Source organism: Manis javanica, chromosome 7 (genome assembly GCF_040802235.1).
Source record: "Manis javanica isolate MJ-LG chromosome 7, MJ_LKY, whole genome shotgun sequence".
Lineage (NCBI taxonomy): Eukaryota > Metazoa > Chordata > Mammalia > Pholidota > Manidae > Manis > Manis javanica.
This window is the reverse complement of record NC_133162.1, coordinates 42,284,427-42,302,919: the sequence shown is the minus strand read 5'-3', so window position 1 is coordinate 42,302,919 and position 18,493 is coordinate 42,284,427. Positions and strand designations below refer to the sequence as shown.

The following is an 18,493-nucleotide window of genomic DNA, read 5'->3' as shown; positions in this document are numbered from 1 at the left end:
GGATAGATCCACCGGACAGAAAATAAGTAAGGACACAGAGGCACTGAACAACACACTAGAACAGATGGACCTAACAGACATCTATAGAACTCTATGTCCAAAAGCAACAGGATACACATACTTCTCAAGTACACATGGAACATTCTCTAGAATAGACCACACACTAGCTCACAAAAAGAGCCTCAGTAAATTCCAAAAGATTGAAATTCTACCAACCAACTTTTCAGACCACAAAGTAATAAAACTAGAACTAAATTATACAAAGAAAGCAAAAAAGGTTCAAAAACACATGGAGGCTTAACAACATGCTACTAAATAATCAATGGATCAATGAACAAATCAAAATAGAGATCAAGGAATATATGGAAACAAATGACAACAACAACACAAAGCCCCAACTTCTGTGGGACGCAGCGAAAGCAGTCTTAAGAGGAAAGTATATAGCAATCCAGGCATTCTTAAAATAGGAAGAACAATCCCAAATTAATAGTCTAACATCACAATTATCGAAACTGGAAAAAGAAGAAAAAATGAGGCCTAAAGTCAGCAGAAGGAGGGACATAATAAATATCAGAGAAGAAATAAACAAAATTGAGAAGAATAAAACAAAAGAAAAAAATCAATGAAACAAAGAGCTGGTTCTTTGAGAAAATAAACAAAACAGATAAGCCTCTAGCCAAACTTATTAAGAGAAAAAGAGAATCAACACACATCAACAGAATCAGAAACCAGAATGGAAATATCATGACAGACTCCACAGAAATACAAAGAATTATTAAAGACTACTATGAAAACCTATATGCCAAGAAGCTGGAAAACCTAGAAGAAATGGACAACTTCCTAGAAAAATACAACCTTCCAAGACTGACCAAGGAAGAAACACAAAAGTTAAACAAACCAATTACGAGCAAAGAAATTGAAGTGGTAATCAAAAAACTACCCAAAAAAAAAAACCCCAGGCCAGATGGATTTACCTCGGAATTTTATCAGACATACAGAGAAGACATAATACCCATTCTCCTTAAAGTTTTCCAAAAAATAGAAGAGGAGGGAATACTCCCAATCTCATTCTATGAAGCCAACATCACCCTAATACCAAAACCAGGCAAAGACCCCACCAAAAAAGAAAATTACAGTCCAATATCCCTGATGAACGTAAATGCAAAAATACTCAATAAAATATTAGCAAACCAAATTCAAAAATCTATCAAAAGGATCATACACCACGACCAAGTGGGATTCATCCCAGGGATGCAAGGATGGTACAACATTCGAAAATCCATCAACATAATCCACCACATAAACAAAAAGAAAGACAAAACCCACATGACCGTCTCCATAGATGCTGGAAAAGCATTAGGCAAAATTCAACATCCATTCATGATAAGAACTCTCAGCAAAACGAGTATAGAGGGCAAGTACCTCAACATAATAAAGGCCATATATGATAAGCCCACACCTAACATCATACTGAACAGCGAGAGGCTGAAAGCGTTTCCTTTGAGATCGGGAACAACACAGAGATGTCCACTCTCCCCACTGTTATTCAACATAGTACTGGAGGGCCTAGCCACAGCAATTAGACAAAACAAAGAAATACAAGGAATCCAAATTGGTAAAGAAGAAGTTAAACTGTCACTATTTGCAGATGACATCATATTGTACATAAAAACTCCACTCCAAAACTACCAGAACTGATATCGGAATACAGCAAAATTGCAGGATACAAAATTAACACACAGAAATCTGTGGCTTTCCTATACACTAACAATGAACCAATAGAAAGAGAAATCAGGAAAACAATTCCATTCACAATTGCATCAAAAAGAATAAAATACCTAGGAATAAACCTAACCAAAGAAGTGAAAGACCTATACCCTAAGAACTATAAGACACTATTAAGAGAAATTAAAGGGGACACTAACAAATGGAAACTCATCCCATGCTCTTGGCTAGGAAGAATTAATACCGTCAAAATGGACATACTGCCTAAAGCAATATACAGATTTGATGCAATCCCTATCAAATTACCAACAACGTTCTTCAACCAACTGGAACAAATAGTTCAAAAATTCATATGGAAACACCAAAGACCCCGAATAGCCAAAGCAATCCTGAGAAAGAAGAATAAAGTGCAGGGGATCTCACTCCCCAACTTCAAACTTTACTACAAAGCCATAGTAATCAAGACAATTTGGTACTTCTACAAGAACAGAGCCACACACCAGCGGAACAGATTAGAGACTCCAGACATGAACCCAAACAGATATGGTCAATTAATATATGATAAAGGAGCCATGGACATACAATGGGGAAATGACAGTCTCTTCAACAGATAGTGCTGGCAAAACTGGACAGCTACAATGTAAAATAATTAAACTGGATCACTGTCTAACCCCATACACAAAAGTAAATTCGAAATGGATCAACGACCTGAATGTGAGTCATGAAACCATAAAACTCTTAGAAAAAAACATAGGCAAAAATCTCTTAGACATACACATTAGTGACTTCTTCATGAACATATCTCCCCGGGCAAGGAAAACAAAATAAAAAATGAACAAGTGGGACTACATCAAGCTGAAAAGCTTCTGTACAGCAAAGGACACCATCAATAGAACAATTTTTTCCTGGACACATCTCCACAGGCAAGGGAAACATAATAAAAAAATGAACAAGTAGAACTACATCAAACTAAAAACTTCTGCACAGTAAAGGACACCATCAGCAGAACAAAAAGACAGCCTACAGTATGGGAAAATATATTCGTAAATGGCTCATCTGATGGGAGTTAACATCAAAAATATATAAATAACTCATATGCCTCAACACCCAAAAAACAAATAACCCGATTTAAAAAAATAGGTGGAGGACCTGAACAGACATTTCTCTATTGAAATACAAATGGCCTACAGGCACATGAAAAGATGCTCCACATCACTAATCAACAGGGAAATGCAAATTAAAACCACAATGGGATATCACCTCACATCAGTTAGAATGGCCACTATCCAAAAGACAGAAATAACAAATGTTGGCGAGGATGCGGAATAATGGGAACCCTCCTACACTGTTGGTAGCAATATAAATTGGTGCAGCTGCTGTGGAAAGCAATATGGAGGTTCCTCAAAAAAACTAAAAACAGAAATGCTATTTGATCCAGTAATTCCACTTCTACAAATTTACCTGAAGAAAACAAAATCCCTGATTTGAAAAGATATCTGCACCCTTATGTTTATCGATGCACTATTTGCAATAGCGAAGATACGGAAGCAACCTAAGTCTCAATAGATGAATGGGTAAGGAAGATGTGGTACATATACACAATGAATATTATTCAGCCAAAAAAGAAAAGAAATCCTGCCATTTGCAACAACATGGGTGGATGTAGAGGGTACTATGCTCAGTGAAATAAACCAGGCAGAGAAAGACAAATACCATATGATTTCACTTATTTATGGAGTATTAAAAAAAAGCAAAACAGAAGACAAAACACAGCAGTAGACTCAAGACACTGAGAAGTGACTTAGTGGTTACCAAGGGGAGGGGTTGGGGCAGGCTAGGGGGAAGAGGAGTCAAATTAAGGGGCACAATAATTTGCAATAAAAATGTAAGTTGGTCACAGGGGAGTAGTACAGCATGGAGACTATAGTCAGTGATTCTGTAACATCTTTCTACATTGATAGGTAGTAACCGCACTAGAGGGAGTGAGAATTTAATAACATAGGTAACTGTTGAACCACTGTGTTGTACATTTAAAATCAACATGATTGTATATCAATAATACTTCAATAAAAATATATATATACATAAACCCTTATAATAACATTTGCTGAATCCTGTATATGAAAATAGATAACCATTTCCAATATTAAGATAACACTTTCCGGAGGCTTTCAAGTGGTAACAATTGCTTATTACAACTATTTTCCCAAGCACAGCTCCCTATACAACTATCTATACATGTGTATGGTAATTTACTCAATTCTCTGTACAACAATACAAATCTCATATTTAGCATCACACGATATTGAAATTAGTGCCCCATATGTAGTATAAATATTTGAAGGAGAAAAATATATGAATAAAGACACTGGGATTGAATTCTGATCTGGCCAATTCCACTTTCTATCTCTACTCCTCCTACCCCCATCTCAAGTTCCCTCCTTGCAAAAGAAAGCAATCTTGCTAAGGTTTTTCCATCACAAGTATTTCCAACTCCAATTCCTAACCTGTCATTTACTAGCTCTGTGATCTTTGGCAATTCCTTAAACTTTCATTTTCTTATCTTTAAAACTGAAGTACTAGTACCAGCCTATGAGTAGAGTGTTGTGAAGATAAAAAAGGATCATGTGCCTGGCACATTAAAAATCACTCAATGATGTTAGCTCTTATGATTATTATTGACAAGAATATTCAGTGATATTTATTTTAAAATAGTACAAAAAAAAGACTATTAAATTATAAACTGACTTGTGAAGTTTCTCGTTTCCATTCTTCTAACTCACCTGAGAAACAAAGTATATGTTCATTGATGCAGCAGTTTAGAATTTGCTTAATATTTATAATTAAAAATTTTTTTCTTCCTTTTCAGTCCTGTCAACTATTATGCAAACCCCTCGAGCCAGAACCTTATTTCATAAGCCTATATTCATATAGTTGTGCTTGTTACATTGTAATTATTTGTTTCTCTATTACTCTCCCTTCCTAGGCTCCTGAGCAGTTCCAAGGCAGAGGGCATACTTGTATTTATATCCTGAGCGCTTAGTAATCAGACATAAAATGGGTCTCAGTAAATGTTTGTTGGATAAATGAATGAATTAATCCTTTTTCCCCTTGTCATGTCTTACACAGCACTCTAGACATAATAGGAACTCAGTAGGGCTCATTAATTAATACATGCAGAAATCTTTTGGACCCAACCACATAAAACTTTATCTTGCCTCAGAAAAGCACTTCTACTTTAAAGTTTAGCTACTAACATTACAAATTAAAAGTTTTAGTCTAACACATATCAATAAATAGGTTAAAAGACAACCACATCAAGGCTAGCTCTAGATTTAGAAGCCATTATTCTAATTAATTAACTTGTGAACCTCAATATGGAAAAAATCCAGTTACACAATCAAAAAAGGTTATCCCTTGCAAATTTATACCTAGGAAAGATAGTGAGAAAAACCATCAGAAAGTTTGAATCTGTAGACTGAAATGGATAAAGTATTTTTATGCCTGAAATGGAAGCCATTGTTCGCAGTAGAAATAAGAGTTAAGGAGCAAAGTGATCCAAGCCTATCTCCAGAAAGCAGTCCTTGATACTCAGAGACTCAATATGTTTTCTTCTCCATGATTTTAACTCCTGGGGGACTCCTCTTATTTCCAGATAGACAGATACTCAAAACTTGTTCTGTCTCCTAAAATAAAAGTCCATCCATTTCCTAAAAGGCAAATAACCCGAATGGGCACACTTTGGGTACAGTAGGTTTAATACCCAAGTAACTAAAACTATCCCTAGTGTTCAGCCTGCTGCTGCTGCTGCTGCTGTTGCTGCTGGTAGAATAGAAACGCTTTTCTTAGTTTCTAAGTTACATTCGTGGAAGGTTTAAGTGTAGTGCACGTTCTTTCACTGTATCTGCTAAACTGATTTTACACTGCATACGTAATTTCATAAGGACAACATAAAAAAATTCTACACTTGAATGAATCTGGGAAGAAACGTCATCTTTGCACACACACCCTTCTTCCAACACAATACGCTCCAGAGGAAGCACATTTTAGGTTTTTTCTTCAATAATTTCCCTCTCCCGTCTCCACTCCACACTTCTCCAGCAGCAAATCGTTCATTATCCCACTCACAGTCTCTTCACTGAAATAACCTTTCCAACTAATACTAGTTCACCAGGACCGTACTTTCACATCTCGGAGTCTGCGGAGGATTTCTTTGGAATGGGAAGCGGCGGGCCTTGAAGGTCCGGGACACCACTATACCCACCACGCTTATTAAGGACCCACATCCTGGCGCCCAGCCTAGGACCAGCCTCAGGTGACCCCATAGAGCTGCACCCCATCCCCACCAGTGCAAAGCAAACCGGGCCCAACCTCTGTGCTCCCATTCAACATACCCTCCTCCTCGCTGTACCACCACTTCTTCCCACTTATTTCACGATGTAGCCCGGTCCCTTTATCCAGTTCTGAGTCCCCATAACCCTCTTGCTCACAACACACACACACACACACACACACACACACACACACACACACGCACGCACGCACACACACACACACACACACACACACGCACACACACTTCCGCGCTCTGGCCCCTGCCCCTTGAACCCTATTACACACTCGTCCCTCCCCCTGGACCTCACAGAAACTCTAGCCCTCCGCGAGTGCCCCAGTGCAGACCGGCGCTCTGACCCTGTACCCACTCGACCGGGTCCTTCCCCACACGTCACACCGTGCCAAATCCTCCCGCGACCCGACCTACTCCAGCCCCTCCCTAGGCGTTACCCCCTGCACCCCATTACCTCAGGCCCCGCCCCCCTGAGGGTGTCGCACTCACCGCTCCTGCAACTGCATTCTTAACCACCGCGGCTGCTATAGCTACAGGGAGCCAAGGCAACCAGATCTCGCGACAGCTACCTTAGGTCCGGCGAGAACACCCGAGAAGAGCCTCTCACAAGAAAGTAAAAGAGTCAAATTGAGTACGGCTGAGTATATCTCGCGATAGCACTGTATAAGATGGCGGCCGAAAGCGTTTTCAGGGGTACCCTGGAAAAGTCTGAAGGTGGTGGTGGACGAGGGAATCATGAGCTAGAGGGAGAGTCGGAAAACTGTCGTAGGCACGACGGCCGGCTGGGGAAGTTAGTATGGTGAACCCTACTCCGAATTAAATTTAGGGATATGGCCTTCTTTTCTCAAGTGCCTCATTGTTAGAGCAGTGTCGCCGCTAGCTGAAATTCCGTTTTCCCGGAATTTTACGTGTGAATACGGAGTAGTTAAGAGATGGGGCGCAAGCCAGAAGTTCACCTTCCCGTCTTAATTCGTTCCCTTATATCCATTTTTCACTAGTATTTGGCTTCAGAGATGACGTTTGTCCATGGGTGCCCCACCGCCCCCCCCATCAGTTCGCCAGACCAAACTAGGAAATAAAAGTTAAAAAAAAATAATTGGACGTAACCACAGCTGTTTAGCCTTGGATGCGGAATTGGTGTGTGACTTGATCTTTGCACTTGTTGCTTGCCAGCCTGTGGACATAATTCTTATTACTTCTGGGCTCTCAAAATTTAGTTGTTGGGCTTTCTCTCTGCTCTCAAACAGCTGTAAACATCCATTGGTTGAGTAACACCTGGAACAGAAGGTGGATTTAAAGGATGTTGGTCAACAAGGCAGAGTAAAACAGAGAGGAACAGATAAGGGAATAGAAACAATAAATGGAGAACTCATTTTTTAAGCCTCTGAGTAGCTCCCATAATGTAAAGCAATGTTGTCCAGCAGTTCATTGCGAGCCGCATTATGCAATTTAAAATTACGAAGAGCCACATTTTTTAAAAGAAATATGAAATTAATTTTAGTAACTGTGGGTAAAATTGTAACATTTCCAGAATATCTCGCCTGGCTTTAGTATATCTGCATATCAATAGGTGTGCAGAGGTGGAAAGAAGCATGGCTTTAGTTCATTTGCATCATTCCTCAAGGGTGGAGAGAAGTCATCTCCATATCAATTGGCAATTACCCGGGCAACGGAGGGCTTATCTGAACCTAAGAGGTTAAGGGGAGGGGGCTGGCTTGCTTGCTGGCTTCTTCTGGAGCAGAGGAGAAAGACGGTCCTGGACTGCGGTTTGTGAGCAGTAAACAGGTTTTAAACTTTATTTCTCCCTACTTTATTTCTCCCTTTGACTGATTTCGGTTTTTAGAGGTATTTTTCGCCGAGATTTCCTCTCCCCAGACTTACAGTAATTTAACCCAACAGTAAAATATTTCAATGTGTAATCAATATTTTTATATTCAAATGAGATATTTTGCATTCTTTTCATACTAATTCTTCAAAATCTAATGTTCATATTTAGAGTACCTCAAGTCAGACTAGGCACATTTCAAGAGCTCTGTAGGCACACGTGGCTAGTGTCACGTTCTACACTCTAGACTAGGGAATGCCCTATTTTGGTTACTTTAGGGGGATAGTATCACGGGCATATGTATGTAGAAGAAACCCTTAAAGTTACTAACTTAAGTGGCTGCAGAGGCTAAGCAAGAAACAGTAAAAGCAAATGGTGTTAAACAATAGGTAGTTAAACTCTCTAGGACCCACTGGAGAGTGCATACTTCTATCTAAAAGAGAGCTCTCCTGAGCTAATGTTTAAAACAATGATAGCAAACAAAATGTCTATGAGCACTATATACAGCTGAGTGCAGCCAATATGTGATCTCTGTGCTCTCCTGAGCTAATGTTTAAAACACAATGATAGCAAACAAAATGTCTATGAGCAGTATATACAGCTGACTGCAGCCAATATGTGATCTCTGTGAACTGTGTTATTCAAATGTATGAAGCAATTTTGAAGAAACTATGTATTAACAGAATAGTGTTCAAGCAGAGGGAGAGCAAAGCTTCAGGATTTGACTGGTTTTCTGGCCACATCCTATGCAAGTCTGCACTTTAATGCGATAAACCACCATTGCAACTTAGGATAATTTGACTTCCAAGTAGACTTCTCTACTAAGGAGATCATTTCACAGCCAACCTGGGCTCCCTGAAAATTAGTAAGTTTACGTCATGAGTTTTTATTATATTTAAGATTGCAGACATTCTGAGCTTGGAAAAAATTAAGTTACTAGGTCTTCAGAGCTTTTGACTAGCAGACCCTGGACTTTTCTTTAACCTCAATTTTTTTTTTTTTTTTTGAGAGGGCATATCTCATATTTATTGATGAAATGGTTGTTAACAACAATAAAATTCTGTATAGGGAACTCAATGCACAATCATTAATCAACACCAAGCCTAATTCTCAACAGTCTCCAATCTTCTGAAGCATAACGAACAAGTTCTTACATGGTGAACAAGTTCTTACATAGTGAATAAGTTCTTACATGGTGAAAAGTGCAAGGGCAGTTATATCACAGAAACTTTCGGTTTTCATCACGCATCATGAACTATAAACAATCAAGTCAGATATGATTATTTGTTTGATTTTTATACTTGATTTATATGTGAATCCCACATTTCTCCATTATTATTATAATTATTTTTAATAAAATGCTGAAGTGGTAGGTAGATGCAAGATAAAGGTAGAAAACATAATTTAGTGCTGTAAGAGGGCAAATGTAGATGATCAGGTCTGTGCCTATAGACTAAGTATTAATCCAAGCTAGACAAGGGCAACAAAACATCCATGGATGCACAAGATTTCTCTCAAAACGGGGGTGAGGTTCTAAGCCTCACCCCTGTTGATCCCCAATTTCTCACCTGATGGCCCCCCTGCGACTGTGCCTGTCTTAGGTTGTTCCTCCCTTGAGGAATCTTACCCGTCTCTGGCTAACCAGTCATCTTCCGGGGCCAGACAGGGAAATGTAAAGTTGGTAAGTGAGAGAGAAGAAATATTCTTTAAAAAGGTTAGCTTTTTACTTCTTTGCAGATTTATGCCCTGTGGCCAGCATTTGTCTTGAGGTATCTTTACCACTTGGAAGAATTATGATACTCTGTAATTTTCTATATGAGGCACGAATTCTACTAAACGGTTGCAATTAGGAAGGAAGAAGAAAAGCTATAGAAGTAGCAGATGGAAGAAAACATGGGAAGATTGATTATTTCTTTGACATATCTTTTTGTAGAGTAACAAGCATGTATAGGTTTTAAACTACTAATTAAATTGCGTGCACACATTAACATAATAGGAACACAGCAACATAACAAAAGCAGACCTACAATTACCAGCCATATCCAGTGAAACCAAGAAAACCAGTTAGGTATGCTAGGCATTTGTGAAAACTTGTCAATGATATGATGGATATTGTCTAACTGAATTTGAATAGTTTGAGAAAAATCAGACAAATTAAAACACATTCCTGGGAACTGTTCACATACCATATGTTCTTTTAACAGTAGATAGTCTATAGTCACATGATTTTGGAGCACTGCAACTTGCACTTCTCCTAATTCTTCGTTGAGTTCTGACAGTATAGATCCAGTCAAATTTGTTGTTTAACTGTATGCACAGGCCAGCTTAGATATCTCCTTCTTTATTCCAATGGCAAGTCAGGAACTGGTGGGATAAATGCAGCTGCAACTGCAACAGCGCCAGGATCTTTGTTGAAGTTTTTTCATGATCATCTTCTGGAATGACACTTCCAGAGGATGTTGATGTTGGAAGTTCTTCTTCATATCAAATCTTAATTCGTTTTCTGGGTAGCCAAATTAGGCTTTGATCCTCTGTATAAACACAAACAAACCCTTTGCACACACTTTGATATGACCTACATACCATTGTGAAGAACCTATTGGCGATCACCACACAGGAACTGCTTTTTTTTTTTTTTTAAGAGAAAGGAATGTTATCAGAAAAATATACTTCCATAGCTGATCACCTAACACCCTTTAAAAGATCAAAATTAAGGATATGTAGGGCATGCATTAATCATTGATTTGCAGTTAGTTTTCTTCTATCAGGGAGTAATCCCCCTTTTCTTTCTCTTTTTTTTTGTTATCATTAGTCTACAATTACATGAAGAATATTATGTTTACTAGGCTCTCCCCTATACCAAGTCCCCCCAACAAACCCCATTACAGTCACTGTCCATCAGCATAGCAAAATGTTGTAGAATCACTACTTGTCTTCTCTGTGTTGCAGAGCCCTCCCCTTTCTCCCAACCACCACATTATGCATGCTAATCATAATACCCCCTTTCTTCTCCACCCCCCTTATCCCTCCCTACCCACCTATCCTCCCCAGTCCCTTTCCCTTTGGTACCTGTTAGTCCATTCCTGGGTTCTGTGATTCTGCTGCTGTTTTTGTTCCTTCAGGTTTTCCTTTGTTCTTATACCCCACAGATGAGTGAAATCACTTGGTATTTCTCTTTCTCCGCTTGACTTATTTCACTGAGCATAATACTCTCTAGCTCCATCCATGTTGTTGCAAATGGTAGGATTTGTTTTCTTCTTATGGCTGAATAATATTCCATTGTGTATATGTACCACATCTTCTTTATCCATTCATCTAACGATGGACACTTAGGTTGCTTCCAATTCTTGGCTATTGTAAATAGTGCTGCGATAAACATAGGGATGCATCTATCTTTTTCAAATTGGAGTGCTGCATTCTTAGGGTAAATTCCTAGGAGTGGAATTCCTGGGTCAAATGGTAAGTCTATTTTGAGCATTTTGAGGAACCTCCATACTGCTTTCCACAATGGTTGAACTAATTTACATTCCCACCAGCAGTGTAGGAGGGTTCCCCTTTCTCCACAACCTTGCCAACATTTGTTGTTGTTTGTCTTTTGGATGGTAGCCATCCTTACTGGTGTGAGATGATATCTCATTGTGATTTTAATTTGCATTTCTCTGATAATTAGAGATGTGGAGCATCTTTTCATGTGTCTGTTGGCCATCTCAATTTCTTTTTTGGAGAACTGTCTGTTCAGTTCCTCTCCCATTTTTTAATTGGATTATTTGTTTTTGTTTGTTGAGGTGTGTGAGCTCTTTATATATTTTGGATGTCAAGCCTTTATCAGATCTGTCATTTACAAATATATTCTCCCATACTGTAGGGTACCTTTTGTTCTATTGAAGATGTCTTTTCCTGTACAGAAGCTTTTCAGCTTAATATAGTCCCACTTGTTCATTTTTGCTTTTGTTTTCCTTGCCCAGGGAGATATGTTCAAGAAGAGGTCACTCATGTTTATGTCTAAGAGATTTTTGCCTATGTTTTCCTCCAAGAGTTTTATGGTTTCATGACTTACATTCAGGGCTTTGATCCATTTCGAATTTACTTTTGTGTATGGGGTTAGACAATGGTCCAGTTTCATTCTCTTACATGTAGCTGTCCAGTTTTGCCAACACCAGCTGTTGAAGAGGCTGTCATTTCCCCATTGTATGTCCATGGCTCCTTTATCGTATATTAATTGACCATGTATGTTTGGGTTAATAACTGGAGTCTCTATTCTGTTCCACTGGTCTGTGGCTCTGTTCTTGTGCCAGTACCAAATTGTCTTGATTACTGTGGCTTTGTAGTAGAGCTTGAAGTTGGGAAGAGAGATACCCCCCACTTTATTTTTCCTTCTCAGGATTGCTTTGGCTATTCAGGGTCTTTAGTGTTTTCATATGAATTTTTGAACTATTTGTTCCAGTTCATTGAAGAATGTTGCTGGTAATTTGAGAGGGCTTGCATCAAATCTGTATATTGCTTTGGTCAGGATGGCCATTTTGACGATATTAATTCTTCCTAGCCATGAGCATGGGATGAGTTTCCATTTATTAGTGTCCCCTTTAATTTCTCTTAAGAGTGACTTGTAGTTTTCAGAGTATAAGTCTTTCACTTCTTTGTCTTTAACCCTAATTTTAAGGGTAGGTATTTAATTATTTTACGGTTGACTGGGAAATACCTTTATCACATGAAAATTGTTATTTGTCTTTGTGCCTCTGATGCCTAATATAGTACCTGGCATACAGTAGGCACTCAATAAATATTGTTAAAGGAATATAGTGCTTAACTTTGGTAGAAGGGTTCACAGATTTTAAACATGAAAATCTGATTAATGTTATGAACCCTTATCCAGATCCTGTCTGTGCCCTACTCATATTACCTCCGCCCACCCCCCAGGTTTACTACAGCTTTGGAAGACAGCTGCTGTACAAACCTGTAGCTTCTGACAGCAAACACCTAGGTATCTCTTTGCCTGAAAATGCTTGCAGAGTTAACATTCCCAGTAGCAGTCCGCAACCAGTGAAACCAGTGAGAGATTGGATTTGGTGGCTAAATATGCCAGTTCCACACTCCCTAGGTGGGCAATTCTGAGGTATGATCTGTAGTGTTTCTCAAAATTTACCAACACATAAGAATCACCTGGAAAGATTAATAAAACACAGATTATTGAGTCTGCATTTTTTTGTTATTTTGTCATCATTAATCTACAATTACATGAAGAACATAATGTTTACGAGGCTCCCCCCTTCACCCAGTCCCCCTACACACACACCCCATTACAGTCACTGTCCATCAGCGTAGTAAGATGCTGTAGAATCACTACTTGTCTTCACTGTGTTGCACAGCCCTCCCCATGCCTCCCCCCACATTATACATGCTAATTGTAAGGCCCCCTTTCTTTACCCCCCTTATCCCTCCCTTTCCACTCATCCTCCCCAGTCCCTTTCCCTTTGGTAACTGTTAGTCCATTCTTGGATTTTATGATTCTGCTGCTATTTTGTTCCTTCAGTTTTTCTTTGTTCTTATACTCCACAGATGAGTGAAATCATTTGGTACTTGTCTTTCTCCGCCTGGCTTATTTCACTGAACATAATACCCTCTAGCTCCATCCATGTTGTTGCAAATGGTAGGATTTGTTTTCTTCTTATGGCTGAATAATATTCCATTGTGTATATGTACCACATCTTCTTTATCCATTCACCTACTGATAGACACTTAGGTTGCTTCCATTTCTTGGCTATTGTAAATAGTGCTGCAATAAACATAGGGGTGCATCTGTCTTTTTCAAACTGGGCTGCTGCATTCTTAGGGTAAGTTCCTAGAAGTGGAATTCCTGGGTCAAATGGTGTGTCTATTGAGCTTTTTTAGGACCCTCCATACTGCCTTCCACAATGGTTGAACTAATTTGCATTCCCTCCAGCAGTGTAGGAGGGTGTTCGTTTCTCCACAACCTCACCAACATTTGTTGTTGTTTGTCTTTTGGATGGTTACGATCCTTACTGGTGTGAGGTGACATCTCATTGTGGTTTTAATTTGCATTTCTCTGATGACTAGCGATGTGGAGCGTCTTTTCATGTGCTTGTTGGCCATCTGAATTTCTTCTTTGCACAACTGTCTGTTCAGCTCCTCTGCCCATTTTTTAATTGGATTATTTACTTTTTGTTTGTTGAAGTGAGTGATCTCTTTATGTATTTTGGATGTCAACCCTTTATCGGATCTGTCATTTATGAATATATTCGCTCATACTGTATAGTGTCTTTTTGTTCTATCGATGTCCTTTGCTGCAGGAACTTTTCAGCTTGATATAGTCCCACTTGTTCATTTTTGCTCTGTTTCCCTTGCCCGGGGAGACATATTCATGAAGAAGTCACTCATGTTTATGTCGAAGAGATTTTTGCTAATGTTTTCTTCTAGGAGTTTTATGGTTTCATGACTTACATTCAGGTCTTTGATGCATTTTTGAATTTACTTTTGTGTATGGGGTTAAACAATGATCCAGTTTCATTCTCTTACATGTAGCTGTCCAGTTTTGCCAGCACCATCTGTTGAAGAGACTGTCATTTTCATTGCATGTCCATGGCTCCTTTATCAAATATTAATTGACCATATATGTTTGGGTTCATGTCTGGAGTCTCTAATCTGTTCCACTGGTCTATGGCTCTGTTCTTGTGCCAGTACCATATTGTCTTGATTACTGTGGCTTTCTAGTAGAGCTTGAAGTTGGGGAGTGAGATCCTCCCCCACTTTATTCTTCCTTCTCAGGATTGCTTTGGCTATTCAGGGTCTTTGGTGTTTCCATATGAATTTTGGAACTATTTGTTCCAGTTCATTGAAGAATGTTGTTGGTAATTTGATAGGGATTGCATAAAATCAGTATATTGCTTTAGGCAGGATGGCCATTTTGACAATATTAATTCTTCCTAGCCAAGAGCATGGGATGAATTTCCATTTACTAGTGTCCTCTTTAATTTCTCTTAAGAGTGTTTTATCGTTTTCAGGGTATAGGTCTTTCACTTCCTTGGTTAGGTTTATTCCTAGGTATTTTATTCTTTTTGATGCAATTGTGAATGGAATTGTTTTCCTGATTTCTCTTTCTATTGGTTCATTGTTAGTGTATAGGAAAGCAACAGATTTCTGTGTGTTAATTTTGTATCCTGCAAGTTTGCTGTATTCCAATATCAGTTCTAGTAGTTTTGGAGTGGAGTCTTAAGGGTTTTTTATGTACAATATGATGTCAGCTGCAAATAGTGACAGTTTAACTTCTTCTTTACCAATCCGGATTCCTTGTATTTCTTTGTTTTGTCTAATTGCTGTGGCTAGGCCCTCCAGTACTATGTTGAATAACAGTGGGGAGAGTGGGCATCCCTATCTTGTTCCTGACCTCAGAGGAAAAGCTTTCAGCTTCTCACTGTTCAGTATAATGTTAGCTGTGGGCTTATCATATATGGCCTTTATTATGTTGAGGTACTTGCCCTCTATACCCATTTTGGTGAGAGTTTTTATCATGAATTGATGTTGAATTTTGTCAAATGCTTTTTCAGCATCTATGGAGATGATCATGTGGTTTTTGTCTTTCTTTTTGTGTATGTGATGGATGACATTGATGGACTCCCAAATGTTGTACCATCCCTGCATCCCTGGGATGAAGCCCACTTGGTCATGGTGTATGATCCTTTTGATGTATTTTTTAATTCAGTTTTCCAATATTTTGCTGAGCATTCTTGCATCTATGTTCATCAGGGATACTGGTCTGTAATTTTTTTTTTTGGTGGGGTATTTGCCTGGCCTTGGTATTAGGGAAATGTTAGTTTCATAGAATGAGCTCAGATGCATTCCCTCTTCCTCCACTCTCTGGAAAACTTCAAGGAGAATGGGTACTATGTCTCCTCTGTATGTCTGATAAAATTCCGAGGTAAATCCATCTGGCCCGGGGGTTTTGTTCCTGGGTAGTTTTTTGATTACCACTTCAATTTCTTTGCTGGTAATTGGTTTGTTTAGATTTTGTGTTTCTTCCTTGGTCAGTCTTGGAAGGTTGCACTTTTCTAAGAAGTTGTCCATTTCTTCCAGGTCTCCCAGCCTGCCAGCATATAGGTTTCCACAGTACTCTCCAACAATTCCCTGTATTTCTATGGGGTCCATCGTGATCCCTCCCTGCCATCTCTGACACCATTGATTTGTGTTAACTCTCCTCTTCTCCCAACAAGCCCATCCCTTTTGTTTATTTTCTCAAAGAACCAGCTCTTGGCTTCATTGATTTCTTCCACTGTTTCATTCCTCTCAATTTCATCCATTTCTTCTCTGATCTTTACCATGTCCCTCCCTCTGCTGACTTTAGGCCTCACCTGCCCTTTTTCTCCAATCTCAGCAATTGTGACACTAGACTATTCATTTGGGATTGCTCCTCCCTCTCCAAATATCCCTGTGTTGCTATATACCTTCCTCTTAAGACCGCTCTTGCTGCATCCCACAGAAGCCGGGGCTTTGTGTTGTTGTTGCCATTTTTTTCCATATATTGCTTGATCTCTATTTTAATTTAGTCATTGATTTATTGATTATTTAGGAGCATGTTGTTAAGCCTCCATGTGTTTGTGGGCCTTTTTGCTTTCTTTGTACAACCTAGTTCTAGTTTTATTCCTTTGTTGTCTGAAAAGTTGGTTGGTAGTATTTCAGTCTTTTGGAATTTACTGAGGCTCTTTTTGTGGCCTAGTATGTGGTCTATTCTCGAGAATGTCCCATGTGCACTTGAGAAGAATGTGTATCCTGTTGCTTTTGGACATAGATCTCTATTAGATCCACCTGTTCTAGTGTGTTTTTCAGTGCCTCTGTGTCCTTACTTATTTTCTGTCTGGTGGATCTATCCTTTGGAGTGAGTGGTGTGTTGAAGTCTCCTAAAATGAATGCATTGCATTCTATTTCCTCCTTTAGTTCTGTTAGTATTTGTTTCACATATGCTGGTGCTCCTGTGTTGGGTGCATATATATTTATAATGGTTATATCCTCTTGTTGGACTGAGCCCTTTATCGTTATGTAATGTCCTTCTTTATCTCTTGTTACTTTCTTTGTTCTGAAATCTATTTTGTCTGATACGAGTACTGCAACACCTGCTTTTTTCTCCCTGTTGTTTGCATGGAATATCTTTTTCCATCCCTTGACTTTCAGCCTGTGCATGTCTTTGGGTTTGAGGTGAGTTTCTTATAAGCAGCATATAGATGGGTCTTGCCTTTTTATCCATTCTATTACTCCGTGTCTCTTGATTGGTGCATTCAGTCCATTTATATTTAGGGTGATTATTGAAAGATATGTACTTGTTGCCATTGCAGGCTTTAGATTCATGGTTGCCAAAGGTTCAAGGTTATCTTCTTTAGTATCTTACTGCCTAACTTGACTTACTTGTTGAGCTATTATGGACACTGTCTGGTGATTCTTTATTTCTCTCCCTTCTTATTCTTCCTCTTCCATTCTTTATATGTTGGGTGTTATATTCTGTGCTCTTTTGTGTTTCCTTTAACTGCTTTTGTGGGTAGTTGATTTTATTTTTTGCCTTTAGTTAGTATTTGGTTGGTCTGCTTTCTTTGCTGTGATTTTATTTTCTCTGGTGACATCTGTTAGCCTTAGGAGTGCTCCCATCTAGAGCAGTCCCTCTAAAATACCTTGTAGAGGTGGTTTGTGGGAGGCAAATTCCCTCAATCTTTGCTTGTCAGGGAATTGTTTAATCCCTCGTTCATATTGAAATGATAATCGTGCTGGATACAGTATTCTTGGTTCAAGGCCCTTCTGTTTCATTGCATTAAATATATCATGCCATTCTTTGCTGGCCTGTAAGATTTCTGTTGAGAAGTCTGATGATAGCCTAATGGGTTTTCCTTTGTAGGTGACCTTTTTCTCTATCTAGCTGCCTTTAAAACTCTGTCCTTGTCCTTGATCTTTGCTATTTTAATTATTATGTGTCTTGGTGTTGTCCTCCTTTGGTCCCTTCTGTTGGGAGTTCTGTGTACTTCCATGGTCTGAGTGATTATTTCCTCCACCAGTTTGGGGAACTTTTCAGCAATTATTTCTTCAAAGACACTTTCTATACCTTTTTGTCTGTCTTCTTCTTCTGGTACCCCTATAATGCGGATATTATTCCTTTTGGATTGGTCACACAGTTCTCTTAATATTGTTTCATTTCTGTAGATCCTTTTATCTCTCTCTGTGTTAGCTTCTATGCGTTCCTGTTCTCTGGTTTCTATTCCATCAATGGCCTCTTGAGTTTTATCCATTCTGCTTATAAATCCTTCTAGAGATTGTTTCATTTCTGTAATCTCCTTCTGTACTTCATCCCTTATCTCTTGCATATTTCTCTGCAGCTCCATCAGCATGGTTATGACCTTTATTTTCAATTCTTTTTCAGGGAGATTGGTTAGGTCTATCTCCCCTGATTCCTTCTCAGGGGAAGGTGTCTGAATTAGTCTGGTCTGTATCAAATTATTCTGCCTTTTCATGGCGTTAGAGGTAGTTGTGGGGAGCTGGCACGTGTGTTGGCTGGGAGAACATCCCTTCTTGCTGGTTTGTGGCCTTCCTCTCCTGGGAGAACA

The 18,493-nt window shown here is 39.0% G+C and overlaps 1 protein-coding gene across 33 annotated transcripts in view; it reads right to left on the bottom strand.

The window, feature by feature from the left end:
* Positions 1–6,599, bottom strand: part of USP54 (ubiquitin specific peptidase 54) — a 141,281-nt gene extending 134,682 nt beyond the window's left edge. For 20 of the 33 annotated variants that reach the window (XM_073240818.1, XM_073240827.1, XM_073240817.1 and 17 more), the window contains exon 1: positions 6,120–6,288. The gene's annotated coding sequence lies outside the window, so the exon portion shown is untranslated. Of the gene's footprint in view, positions 1–6,119; positions 6,303–6,562 lie in introns of those variants that run through there. The other 13 variants (XM_073240855.1, XM_073240858.1, XM_073240861.1 and 10 more) reach the window with 10 other exon arrangements.
* Between the last annotated feature and the right edge of the window lie 11,894 nt (positions 6,600–18,493).